The 14,626-nt window shown below is 47.3% G+C and overlaps 1 protein-coding gene across 1 annotated transcript in view; it reads right to left on the reverse strand.

Moving 5' to 3' along the window:
• The window catches only part of ephb4b (eph receptor B4b), a 49,348-nt gene that overhangs the window by 14,861 nt on the left and 19,861 nt on the right, over positions 1–14,626 (reverse strand). The window lies entirely within an intron of this gene.

A 14,626-nucleotide genomic window follows, 5' to 3' on the forward strand; every position in this document is an offset into this window, starting at 1 on the left:
ACACCTAACACACACAGAACACACGCCTAATACACACCTAATACACACCTAACACACGCCTAACACACACGGAACACACGCCTAACACACACAGAACACACGCCTAATACACACCTAATACACACCTAACACACGCCTAACACACACGGAACACACGCCTAACACACACGGAACACACGCCTAATACACACCTAACACACGCCTAACACACACGGAACACATGCCTAACACACACGGAACACACGCCTAATACACAGCTAACACACGCCTAACACACACCTAACACACACGGAACACACGCCTAATACACACCTAATACACACCTAACACACGCCTAACACACACGGAACACACGCCTAATACACACCTAATACACACCTAACACACGCCTAACACACACGGAACACACACCTAATACACACCTAACACACGCCTAACACAAACCTAACACACACGGAACACTCGCCTAAGACACACCTAATACACACCTAACACACGCCTAACACAAACCTAACACACACGGAACACTCGCCTAAGACACACCTAATACACACCTAACACACGCCTAACACAAACCTAACACACACGGAACACTCGCCTAAGACACACCTAATACACACCTAGCACACGCCTAACACACACAAAACACACGCCGAATACACACCTAATACACACCTAACACACACAGAACACACGCCAAATACACACCTAATACACACCTAACACACGCCTAACACACACAAAACACACGCCGAATACACACCTAACACACGCCTAACACACCAAAACACACGCCGAATACACACCTAACACACGCCTAACACACACGGAACACACGCCTAACACACACCTAATACACACCTAACACATGCCTAACACACAGAAAACACACGCCGAAAACACACCTAATACACACCTAACACACGCCCAACACACACGGAACACACACTGTGGCAGCGGGGGCGTGGTCAAGCGCCGGTCTGTGACAGGAGGGCGGAGTCAGGGAAGGTAAGTGGCCTCACAGCCCCTTGGAGTCCTCCCCGTTTGCTGAACTGGTCCACGCCCTCGCCACGGCCCAGCAAAGCCAGCACCAGGCGCTACTCACCCTCCGAAAGGAGCAAGAAGAGCGGTTCGAGGCCCTGGTGTTGGCCGAACAAGAAGATCGACAGGCGTTCCGGCACCTCCTCGCGTCGGCGGGGTCCACCAGCACTCCTACCGCGGGCCCGTCTCCCCTCACTGTCACCAAGATGGGCCCGCAGGACGACACGTTATTTGAACAGGTCGCCGAAGCCTCGGGGTGGCCGATGGAGCAGCGCGCGGTGCGCCTTCTCCCCCTGCTAACGGGAGAGGCACAGCTCGCCACGCTACAGCTCCCCGCCGACCGCCGGCTGGCCTACACGGACCTCCGCCGGGCCGTCCTCCAGCGCATGGGGCGCACACCGGAACAACAGCGCCAGCGCTTCCGCGCGCTGCGGTTGGAGGAAGTCGGCTGGCCGTTCGCGTTCGGCCAGCAGCTCCGGGACGCCTGCTGGCGGTGGTTGAGGGCCAACGATCGCGACGCCGAGGGAATCGTTGACCAGGTGGTACTGGAACAGTTCATCGCCCGCTTACCAGCAGGAACCGCGGAGTGGGTCCAGTGCCACCGCCCAGCGTCGCTGGATCAGGCAGTCGAGCTGGCGGAGGATCATCTGGTGGCTGTCCCGGCGGCAGGCCAGCAGATGGCATCATCTCTTCTCTCCTCTTCTCTCTTTCTCCCTCTCCCTCCTCCTGTGTCCCGTCCTCGCCCCATTCCCCCACCGCGGAGGCGGGGGCCGGCTCCACCCCAGCCGGCCCGCCGCACCTGCGGTGCCCTCCCGTTTCTCCCTTCTGTGTCTATCTCTCCTCCACCTCAGGTGAGTGAGCCCCAGATCACCGGTGCAGAGGGAAAACCCGGGCCGGTTTGCTGGCGCTGCGGGGAGCCGGGCCACCTTCAACAGCAGTGCACAGCAATGGAAGTGGGCGCAGTGGTTCAGATCCCCGACGCGCCAGAGGCCGCCCTCGATCGGGCCGGAGCGTATCGCATACCGGTGAGTATCCAAGGGGCTACATATCAGGCGTTGGTGGATTCTGGTTGTAATCAGACCTCAATTCGCCAAAGCCTGGTTCAAAACGAGGCATTGGGGGGAGCACAAGGGGTGAAGGTGTTGTGTGTGCACGGGGATGTTCACCGCTACCCTTTGGTGTCGGTCCACATTATTTTCAGAGGGGAAAAATTTATAGTGAAGGCGGCGGTTAATCCTCGCCTTACCCACTCTTTAATTTTGGGGACTGATTGGCCGGGATTTCGGGGTTTAATGATGCGCCTAGTAGAGAGTGGGTCCTGCCATTTGACAGGGGGAGGTCCCGGTGTCGCTTTGGCGGGAGCAGCTGTCACAGAGCCGTCTACGTCATCTCCGCGTCAGAGTGAGGAGCCGCCGGCTCCTCCTCTCTCTCTTGGGGAATCCCTCGCGGATTTCCCATTAGAGCAGTCGCGAGACGAGACGCTGCGGCATGCGTTTGACCAAGTGAGAGTAATCGATGGTCAAACGCTCCAGCCGAACGCCACCCTGTCCTTCCCCTACTTCGCGATTATGAAGGATAGATTATACCAAGTGACGCAGGACACTCAAACTAAGGAGCGAGTCACACAGCTTTTAATTCCGAAGAGCCGCCGGGAATTGGTATTCCAGGCGGCTCACTTTAATCCCATGGCTGGACACTTGGTGCAGGATAAAACACTAGCCCGAATAATGGCCCGATTCTATTGGCCGGGGATTCGCGGCGATGTCCGTAGGTGGTGTACGGCATGCCGCGAATGCCAGTTAGTAAACCCAGCGGCCATTCCAAAAGCGCCGTTGCGCCCTCTACCGTTAATCGAGACCCCGTTTGAGAGAATTGGGATGGATCTCGTCGGGCCATTAGATCGGTCAGCACGAGGGTACCACTTTATATTAGTTCTGGTGGACTATGCAACGTGATACCCGGAAGCAGTGCCTCTGCGCAATATCTCAGCACGCAGTATTGCAGAGGCACTCTTCCGCGTTATCTCCCGAGTTGGAATCCCGAAAGAGATTCTGACTGATCAAGGCACTACGTTTATGTCACAAACACTGCGCGAACTGTATGGGTTATTGGGGATTAAGCCGATCCGCACCAGCGTGTATCACCCACAAACGGACGGTTTAGTGGAACGGTTCAACCGCACCCTCAAAAATATTATTAAGAAATTCGTAAGTGAGGACGCACGTAATTGGGATAAGTGGCTCGAACCCTTGCTGTTCTCAGTGCGAGAGGTCCCCCAAGCCTCCACGGGGTTCTCCCCGTTCGAATTATTATATGGGCGTAAGCCGCGCGGCATCCTGGACGTGCTGCGGGAAAATTGGGAGGAGGGACCTTCAGAAAGTAAGAATGAAATTCAGTACATTATGGACCTGCACGCAAAACTCCACACGCTCACCCACCTAACTCAGGAGAATTTGCGGCAGGCCCAGGAACGGCAAGCCCGCCTGTACAACAAGGGTACGCGCCTTAGAGAGTTCACACCGGGAGATAAGGTCCTCATACTGTTGCCCACGTCAAGCTCCAAATTGTTCGCCAAGTGGCAAGGACCCTTTGAGGTCACACGGCGAGTCGGGGACGTCGACTATGAGGTGGGGCGAACGGACAGGGGTGGGGCGCTACAGATTTACCACCTCAATCTGCTTAAACTCTGGAACGAGGAGGTACCCGTGGCGTTGGTGTCGGTGGTTCCGGAGAAGGCGGAGCTGGGGCCGGAGGTTCAAAAAGGGACATTGGCATCACGTACCTCTCCGGTCCCCTGTGCAGACCACCTCTCCCCGACCCAACTCACAGAGGTCGCCCAGTTGCAGACCGAGTTTTCGGATGTGTTCTCGCCCCTGCCCGGTCGCACTAACCTCATAGAGCACCACATAGAGACGCCCCCGGGGGTGGTAGTGCGTAGCCACCCTTACAGGCTACCCGAACACAAAAAAAGGTGGTTCGGGAAGAACTTCAGACCATGCTCGAAATGGGCATCGTCGAGGAGTCCCACAGTGACTGGAGCAGCCCGGTGGTCTTGGTACCCAAGGCCGACGGATCGGTCCGGTTCTGTGTGGACTATAGAAAAGTCAACGCGGTGTCTAAATTCGATGCGTACCCAATGCCTCGTATTGATGAGTTGCTCGATCAACTCGGCACTGCTCGCTTTTATTCGACGCTGGATTTGATGAAGGGATATTGGCAGATCCCCTTGACTCCACTATCCCGAGAAAAAACGGCCTTTTCCACACCGTTTGGTTTACACCAATTCGTCACCCTTCCGTTTGGGCTGTTTGGGGCGCCCGCTACGTTTCAGCGGCTGATGGACAGGGTCCTCCGCCCTCACGCCACTTACGCAGCCGCGTATTTAGATGACATCATCATCTATAGTAATGACTGGCAGCGGCACCTTGAACATCTGAGGGCCGTCCTTAGGTCGCTGAGGCGAGCGGGGCTCACAGCCAACCCAAAGAAGTGTGCGATTGGGCAGGTGGAAGTACGGTATCTGGGCTTCCACTTGGGCAACGGGCAGGTGCGTCCCCAAATTAATAAGACGGCAGCAACTGCGGCCTGCCCGAGGCCCAAGACCAAAAAGGGGGTGAGACAGTTCCTGGGGCTGGCTGGCTATTATCGTAGGTTTATACCTAATTATTCGGACGTCACCAGCCCGCTGACTGATTTCACTAAAAGGGGGGCACCAGATCCGGTCCAGTGGACGGAGCAGTGCCAGCGGGCTTTCTCGGAGGTAAAGGCTGCACTGTGTGGGGGGCCACTTCTACACTCCCCTGACCTTTCTCTCCCCTTTATGTTACAGACCGATGCGTCGGACAGAGGGCTGGGGGCGGTTTTGTCCCAGGAGGTGGAGGGGGAGGACCGCCCTGTCCTGTATATCAGCAGGAAGCTGTCGGTGTGTGAGGGGTGCTACAGCACAATAGAGAAAGAGTGTTTGGCCATCAAGTGGGCGGTTCTCGCCCTCCGGTACTACCTGCTGGGGCGCCCTTTCACCCTCTGTTCGGCCCACGCGCCCCTCCAGTGGCTCCACCGCATGAAAGATGCCAATGCGCGGATCACCCGTTGGTATCTAGCGCCCCAACCCTTTAATTTCAAGGTGGTCCACACGTCGGGGGCGCAGATGGTCGTGGCGGACTTCCTCTCCCGTCAAGGGGGGGGGGGGGGGAGTCGGCTGCAGGCCGGACGGCCGCCCGGCCTGAGTCGGGCGGTGGGGGTATGTGGCAGCAGGGGCGTGGTCAAGCGCCGGTCTGTGACAGGAGCGCGGAGTCAGGGAAGGTAAGTGGCAGAATCACTACACCTGAGAGCAATTAACCTGTGTTTGTGTGTCTTCCCAGTGACCGCGCCCTATATGAGGAGGGAGAGCGAGAGCGGAAGGGAGACTCTCCCGCACCAGATGACTTGCGTGTGTGTGTATGCGTGTGGCTGGGAGAGTGTGTTTGTGAAACTGAAAAGTCGAGCAATAAACGCTATTGTGAACCTGATCTCTGTCCTGCCGTCCTCTGTGCTCCACCCACCAATAGTGAACCGCTACACACACCTTATACACACCTAATACACACCTAACACACGCCTAACACACACCTAACACACACGGAACACACACCTAACACACACCTAACACACACGGAACACACGCCTAATACACACCTAATACACACCTAACACACGCCTAACACACACGGAACACACGCCTAACACACACGGAACACACGCCTAATACACACCTAATACACACCTAACACACGCCTAACACACACGGAACATACGCCTAACACACATGGAACACACGCCTAATACACACCTAATACACACCTAATACACACCTAACACACGCCTAACACACACGGAACACACGCCTAATACACACCTAATACACACCTAACACACGCCTAACACACACGGAACACACGCCTAACACACACGGAACACACGCCTAATACACACCTAATACACACCTAACACACACAGAACACATGCCTAATACACACCTAATACACACCCAGGGGTTAAATTGGGCCGGGGCTGTCCGGGGCTGAGCCCCGGCACATAAGCTCGGAGCGGATGGCATATGATCACGCACACATCAAAAGCAACAAACCCTTTTCACGATTTTCAGTTCTGAATAATTAAATATCGTTTTATTAATCAATAAACCCATGACTTTTATGAGATAGATCATAGTTTTCCTGATAACAAGACGACCTGTCAAAGCTATTTAGAACAGAACTTGCGATCAGAGATTCTGGTTTCTGGAACACTGCGTGGGTTGCCAATTCCGCTTTTTATAAGCGACTTTGGGGTTTCTTTTTCTGTGAGCTCTCTTTAAAAAAAAATCAGAAGTCGTGGTTTGCGGGTTTTTGGGCTTGTGTTTCAGCATTGTGGCTTGTTTATAATTTTCTCCGTACACCGTCTCCCCTTTTACCTGCATACGATCCTAATCCATCAGAGGTGCTTGAACGAACTGTCTGTGCATTTGGCGAGTTCAATTTCCAGGGGAAAAAATAATACTGATCTAAATATGTTGTGTTTTTATTTTTAGACAGTATGTGTTTAGCAAAACACATACTGTCTAAAAATAAAAACACAACATATTTAGATCAGTATTATTTTTCCCCCTCTTCAGTATTATTTGATATTTTGTTTTTAATAATAAAAAATATGATAATGATTATGTTCACTGTATTGTTAATATTATTAGTGTTTTATTATTTATTGTTAATATTATTAGTGTATTATTAGTGTAATTATTATTGTTATTATTATGTATTCAATTATTTATTTGGCATGTGGTGCTTTTTGTATTGTCTAGAACATACATAAGATGAGCATATTATAGCAGCAAAATAGAAGCACAATCATTTGAATGCAGCAAAAGTTTTGCTGCATTCAAATGATTGTGCTTCTATTTTGCTGCTATAATATGCTCATCTTATGTATGTTCTAGACAATACAAAAAGCACCACATGCCAAATAAATAATTGAATACATAATAATAACAATAATAATAAATGCTTCCAATGTTATAGTGTTGTTTGTATTTGGTTGCATTCACTGCATGAATATATTTGATTGACAATTTGACTGACAGTGTTTTGGCATATTTAACATTTATCCTCCAAAATAAATAAACTGTTTTGGTTTAAGATTGTGCAAGCCCTCAAATTTTCTCACTGAACATTTCTCCTTCACATTTTTCACCTGTAGGCATGTGACAAGATTTAACATGATATTGCTCAACCTACCTCTGTAAAGTCAGCTAACAACTTATTAAAATGCACCAGAATTCAGCAAATAACATGTATGATAATAAAAAACTTCTGGGGGAGGACACCCAGACCCCCCACTAATCATTTCCTTCAAACCAATGTACAACAACCTGTACAATCTGTTACATTGGCCAACCAATCTACATTCAAACTGCCATAATGTGTAGGGGGGCACTACAAGACACACATAGGCCTACAACACACAGATAAGGTGTATATCTCTGTGCAATATGATATGGTTATCAAATTAGAGGGTTATTTTCCAAAAAGTATATTGGGGCAGGGCGGCGGGGGCAGGGGCGGGTACGAGGCAGAGCCCCCCCACATAACCAATCCCAATTTAACCCCTGTACACACCTAACGCATGCCTAACACACACGGAACACACGCCTAACACACACGGAACACACGCCTAATACACACGTAACACACGCCTAACACACACCTAACACACACGGAACACACGCCTAATACCAGGGCTTTGAACCAGAATTTTTTTCCTATTGGTTCGTTCCGAACAGAAACGGAATTTTAACGTTTCCGGTTTTGGGTTCCACCATTAAATAGACGTTCCCGAACCGGTTAGAACAAAAAAATTTCGTTCCCGGAACGGTTAATTACGTTCCCTGTCAGCGGTTTAACAAATGGCTATAAAGTTATGTCTCTGTCTCATCCAGCTTAAGCCAAATGTAGGCTAATTCTATTACAACCTTCATTAAATCAGACAAGAAATAATTCAAAACAATTATTATTTCAAATGTTGGCGATTTGGATTCTCAGTATGTCTTCCCATCTACACAAACAGAAAAAGTGCCAAAAATGAAAGAGAATTCGTTTAGTGTGTTACCAAAGGCTAGTCAGGCCCTATAGAGGGCTACCGCATGACGTCACTGCGCCGCGAGATTTTGTTAGGCGCCATATTGGAAGACCAAGTACACATCTATGCAAGTACATACATACATAAAACAAACTACACCTGAAATGTAGCCAGGGCCGGTTCTGCCCTAATCTGGACCCGGGTGCAACATCGCGCAAACACCCCCCCCCCCCCCCCCCCCCCCAAAAAAAGCCTGTCTAAATCAGGACAACCATCACATAACTATAACTATAAACATTTTATATCAACTATTTTAACTAAATGGGCTATAATAAATCAGCCTGCAGGCAGCCACGGCGGGCTGCCTCAGAAAAGTAACCATTCAATGACACAACTGAAAGCCTGCAGCCACGGCGGGCTGCCTTAAAAAGTAACCATTTGTCCTACCTTAAAACTCGTTTTGCATTTTCTGCCTCCTTTTTTGTATTTTCAACCCTCCGTTTATTTTCTTTCCTTTTCTGAAAACCCGATTTGTGTCCAGACATTTTGTTCTGCTACCAACGAACTAACTCGTCAGGTCTCGTCTCTCGAGCCCGCAATGATTCCCGTGGGAAGGGCAACAACTGATACATTTTTACAAACAGCCAATAGGGAGGTTGCAACGTTCAGGCTCTTCTTTGCTCACAGACACTCAGTAATGCACTTACTCACTTATTATCACGTGGAGACATGATAGTAGTCCACCTTCCCGCTCTCTCCATTCAGTCAGCGAACGTCACACAGGAAGTGAACCCCAGCGGGTCATAGAAACTTGCGCAGGAGGAGAATGGCTGTTTTATTTGTAGGCTACGGAAACTTTGAGGAAAGAAATAAAAACCGGTATTAACCGGTTACCATTATTTTTAATAAGCGTTTCTGTTCCGGAACATAAAAAATAATAAAGTTTCTGGTTTCGTTTCTGTTCCATGTGAAACAGAAAAAGTTCCCGGTTTTCGTTTTCGTTCCTTGAACCGGTTCAAAGCCCTGCCTAATACACACCTAATACACACCTAACACACGCCTAACACACACGGAACACACGCCAAATACACACCTAAAACACACCTAACACACACAGAACACACGCCTAATACACACCTAATACACACCTAACACACGCCTAACAAACACGGAACACACGCCTAACACACACGGAACACACGCCTAATACACACCTAACACATGCCTAACACACACCTAACACACACGGAACACACGCCTAATACACACCTAATACACACCTAACACACGCCTAACACATGCCTAACACACACCTAACACACACGGAACACACACCTAATACACACCTAACACACGCCTAACACACACGGAACACACGCCTAATACACACCTAATACACACCTAACACACACAGAACACACGCCTAATACACACCTAATACACACCTAACACACACCTAACACACACGGAACACACGCCTAACACACACGGAACACACGCCTAATACACACCTAACACACGCCTAACACACACCTAACACACATGGAACACACGCCTAATACACACCTAATACACACCTAACACACGCCTAACACACACGGAACACACGCCTAATACACACCTAACACACACGGAACACACACCTAATACACACCTAACACACACGGAACACACGCCTAATACACACCTAACACATGCCTAACACACACAGAACACACGCCTAATACACACCTAACACACACGGAACACACACCTAATACACACCTAACACACGCCTAACACATGCCTAACACACGCCTAACACACACGGAACACACACCTAATACACACTTAATACACACCTAACACACACAGAACCCATGCCTAATACACACCTAATACACACCTAACACACGCCTAACACACACCTAACACACACGGAACACACGCCTAATACACACCTAATACACACCTAACACACACGGAACACACGCCTAATACACACCTAATATACGCTTAACACACAGAACACACGCCTAATACACACCTAATACACACCCAACACACACCTAACACACACGGAACACACGCTTAATACACACCTAACGCATGCCTAACACACATGGAACACACGCTTACCGTAATACACGCCTAATACATACCTAACACACACGGAACACACGCCTAATACACACCTAATACACACCTAACACACACGGAACACACGCCTAATACACACCTAATACACACCTAACACACACGGAACACACGCCTAATACACACCTAATATACGCTTAACACACAGAACACACGCCTAATACACACCTAATACACACCTAACACACGCCTAACACACACGGAACACACGCCTAATACACGCCTAACACACGCCTAACACACACGGAACACACGCCTAATACACACCTAATACATGCCTAACACACACAGAACACACACCTAATACACACCTACCGTAATACACGCCTAACACACACAGAACACACGCCTAATACACACCTAATACACACCTAACACACGCCTAACACACACCTAACACACACAGAACACACGTCTAATACACACCTAATACACACCTAACACACACCTAACACACATGGATTACACGCCTAATACACACCTAATACACACCTAACACATGCCTAACACACACCTAACACACATGGATTACACGCCTAATACACACCTAACACATGCCTAACACACACGGAACACACGCCTAATACACACCTAATACACACTTAATACACGCCTAACACACACAGAACCCATGCCTAATACACACCTAACACATGCCTAACACACACCTAACACACACCTAATACACACCTAACATACACCTAACACATGCCTGATACACACCTAACATACACCTAATACACACCTAACATACACCTAACACATGCCTGATACACACCTAACACACACGGAACACACGCCTAATACACACCTAACATACGCCTAACACACACAGAACACATGCCTAACACACATGGAACACACACCTAACACACACAAAACACACGCCTCACACACATGGAACACATGCCTAACACACAGGGAACACATGCCTAACACACGCCTAACACATACGGAACACGCGCCTAATAGACATGGAACACACGCCTAACACACACAGAGCACGCGCCTAACAGACACGGAACACACGCCTAACACACACAGAGCACGCGCCTAACACACACGGAACACATGCCTAACACACACAGAGCACGCGCCTAACAGACACGGAACACACGCCTAACACACACAGAGCACGCGCCTAACACACACGGAACACACGCCTGACACACATGGAACGCACGCCTAACACACACCTAACACACACGGAACACACACCTAACACACACATCTCACACACGCCGAACACACGCCAAACAAATACCAAACACATGCCTAACACACACCAAACACGCGCCAAACAAATACTTAACACACGCCTAACACAAGACTAACACATACCAAACAAACGCCTAACATACACCTAACACACACCTAACACATACTTAACATGCACTTAACACACATTTACCACATGTCTAACATGCCTAACACACATTAACTACATGTCAAACACACCTAACACACACATAGCACACACCTAACACACATCTAACATACCTAACACGCACTAACTACATGTCAAACACACCTAACACACACATCTAACATACCTAACACGCACTAACTACATGTCAAACACACCTAACACACACATCTAACATACCTAACACGCACTAACTACATGTCAAACACACCTAACACACACATCTAACATACCTAACATGCACTAACTACATGTCAAACACACCTAACACACACATCTAACATACCTAACACGCACTAACTACATGTCAAACACACCTAACACACACATCTAACATACCTAACACGCACTAACTACATGTCAAACACACCTAACACACACATCTAACATACCTAACACGCACTAACTACATGTCAAACACACCTAACACACACATCTAACATACCTAACACGCACTAACTACATGTCAAACACACCTAACACACACATCTAACATACCTAACACGCACTAACTACATGTCAAACACACCTAACACACACATCTAACATACCTAACACGCACTAACTACATGTCAAACACACCTAACACACACATCTAACATACCTAACACGCACTAACTACATGTCAAACACACCTAACACACACATCTAACATACCTAACATGCACTAACTACATGTCAAACACACCTAACACACATCTAACATACCTAACACGCACTAACTACATGTCAAACACACCTAACACACACCTAACACACATATAACACAGACCTAACACACACTTACGAAACGTCTAACACACAGTTAATTAATCAATAAAGAGGAGAACTTGCAAATGAATTTATAAAGAAGTTTACATATAATATTAAAAGTTACTGCAGTTATTTTATTGAAAGCATTTATTTAACATTTAATATTTTAAATCAAGCTTTGATGTATTTTATTTGAACTTGTGACAAATGTGAAAGAGCAGGTGGTGTGTGTTTCAGAACATACGGAGTTACATAGTTAAACCATTAACCTTCACTGACTAACTGTGTGTGTGTGTGTAAGAGGGGTGGCTATTAAGTTAAACACACACAATATGCTCTCAAGCCCCTAAGTGACCCACTCATTGTGTCCGTCTAAAAAGAGTCTCTCTCTCTCTCTCTCTCTCTCTCACACACACACACACACACACACACACACACACGACAATAAGAGTGCCAACACAAAGAAACACAAAAGACCATGGCAATTAGCACAACACATGCAGCCACCTGCTGCTGCTGCTGTGTGTGTGTGTGTGTGTGTGAGAGAGAGAGAGAGAGAGGAGTCAGATTACTCATAATACAAAGCCCCACCTTGTCAGAAAGGGTCGTGTGTTCTTCTATAGACTCATAAACTTCACAGCCACATAAGAACACAGCGCCCCCCCTCCGCCCCCCCACACACTGTCCCCAGTTTCTATACGATGAGTTCACTCTGTAGTGTTATTTCCCCTTTACTGTGATTTTAAACACAAAACACTTTTATGTAAATGAGTTGATGTAATAAAGCACAAAGCTGTCTCCTCTCCTGATACCAATTTGCTTCTGCCTTTCATCATTTTTCCTTTTTTACTTACTCGTTTGTTTAATATTCATTGTTTGCTTTAATTTATTCTGTTCTTTAAACTCTTTCTTATTGTTTCTTTACATATTTCCCCTAATTTATTTATTCTTTCTTCCTTTTATTCATTACCTAATTGCTTATTAATTCTTCCTCATGTTTATTTTATTCTTACACCATTTTTCACTCCTCCTTTTCTTTCTTTCTTTCTTTCTTTTTCTTTCTTTCTTTCTTTCTTATTTTGTTTCTACAAACTTCCTTTATTCTTCCACACTTGTTTTTTGTGTACTTATTTATTAATATATATTTTCCCTGTTTCTGTTTTCTTCATTCTTTCTTTATCTTTATTCATTGACTTAATTATTTATTCAGGGTGGCACGGTGGTGTAGTGGTTAGCACTGTCATCTCACAGCAAGAAGGTCCGGGTTCGAGCCCCGTGGCCGGCGAGGTCCTTTCTGTGTGGAGTTTGCATGTTCTCCCCGTGTCCGCGTGGGTTCCCTCCGGGTGCTCCGGTTTCCCCCACAGTCCAAAGACATGCAGGTTAGGTTAACTGGTGACTCTAAATTGACCGTAGGTGTGAATGTGAGTGTGAATGGTTGTCTGTGTCTATGTGTCAGCCCTGCGATAACCTGGCGACTTGTCCAGGGTGTACCCCGCCTTTCGCCCGTAGTCAGCTGGGATAGCCTCCAGCTTGCCTGCGACCTTGTACAGGATAAGTGGTTATGGATAATGGATGGATGGATAACTATTTATTCATTACTTTATTTATTCCTCCTCGCCTTGATTTATTTTTTACACTTTCATTTATTAAGTTTCAGCATTTATTTCTGTATTTATTTATGTTTAATTTTAAAATTGTGAACTCTTGCCCTTAGTTAAGTATATTCATTCTCCTTCCTTCCTTCTTTCTTTCTTTCTGTCGTTCTTCTTGTATTTTTCTTTCTTTATTGTTTTTATTTATTTGACTCTCTCAGACTGATTGTACAATGTGAGGTGTTTAAGGCCCTCACTTTTCTGATGTTACTGTTTAATGAAGTTTATTTTCACACTATAATTCAACTCAGATTTACAGAGACATGCGTGTGAGTTATAACCCTGCCCACACACACACACACACACACACACACACACACACACACACACACACACACAAACTTCACTACTGCTAAATAAAATCTGTCAGCTTGACCTTGGAATGTTCGTTCCACAACTAAGCCACACCCACATATGCAAATTTAATCAGCATCACATTTATCACATCCTGAGAGGCAACGACCCGAAAATATCTTAATCCAAACCTTGTGTGTGTGTATGTGCGTGT

This window comes from Neoarius graeffei, chromosome 13, assembly GCF_027579695.1.
Source record: "Neoarius graeffei isolate fNeoGra1 chromosome 13, fNeoGra1.pri, whole genome shotgun sequence".
In the NCBI taxonomy this organism is placed as follows: Eukaryota; Metazoa; Chordata; class Actinopteri; order Siluriformes; family Ariidae; genus Neoarius; species Neoarius graeffei.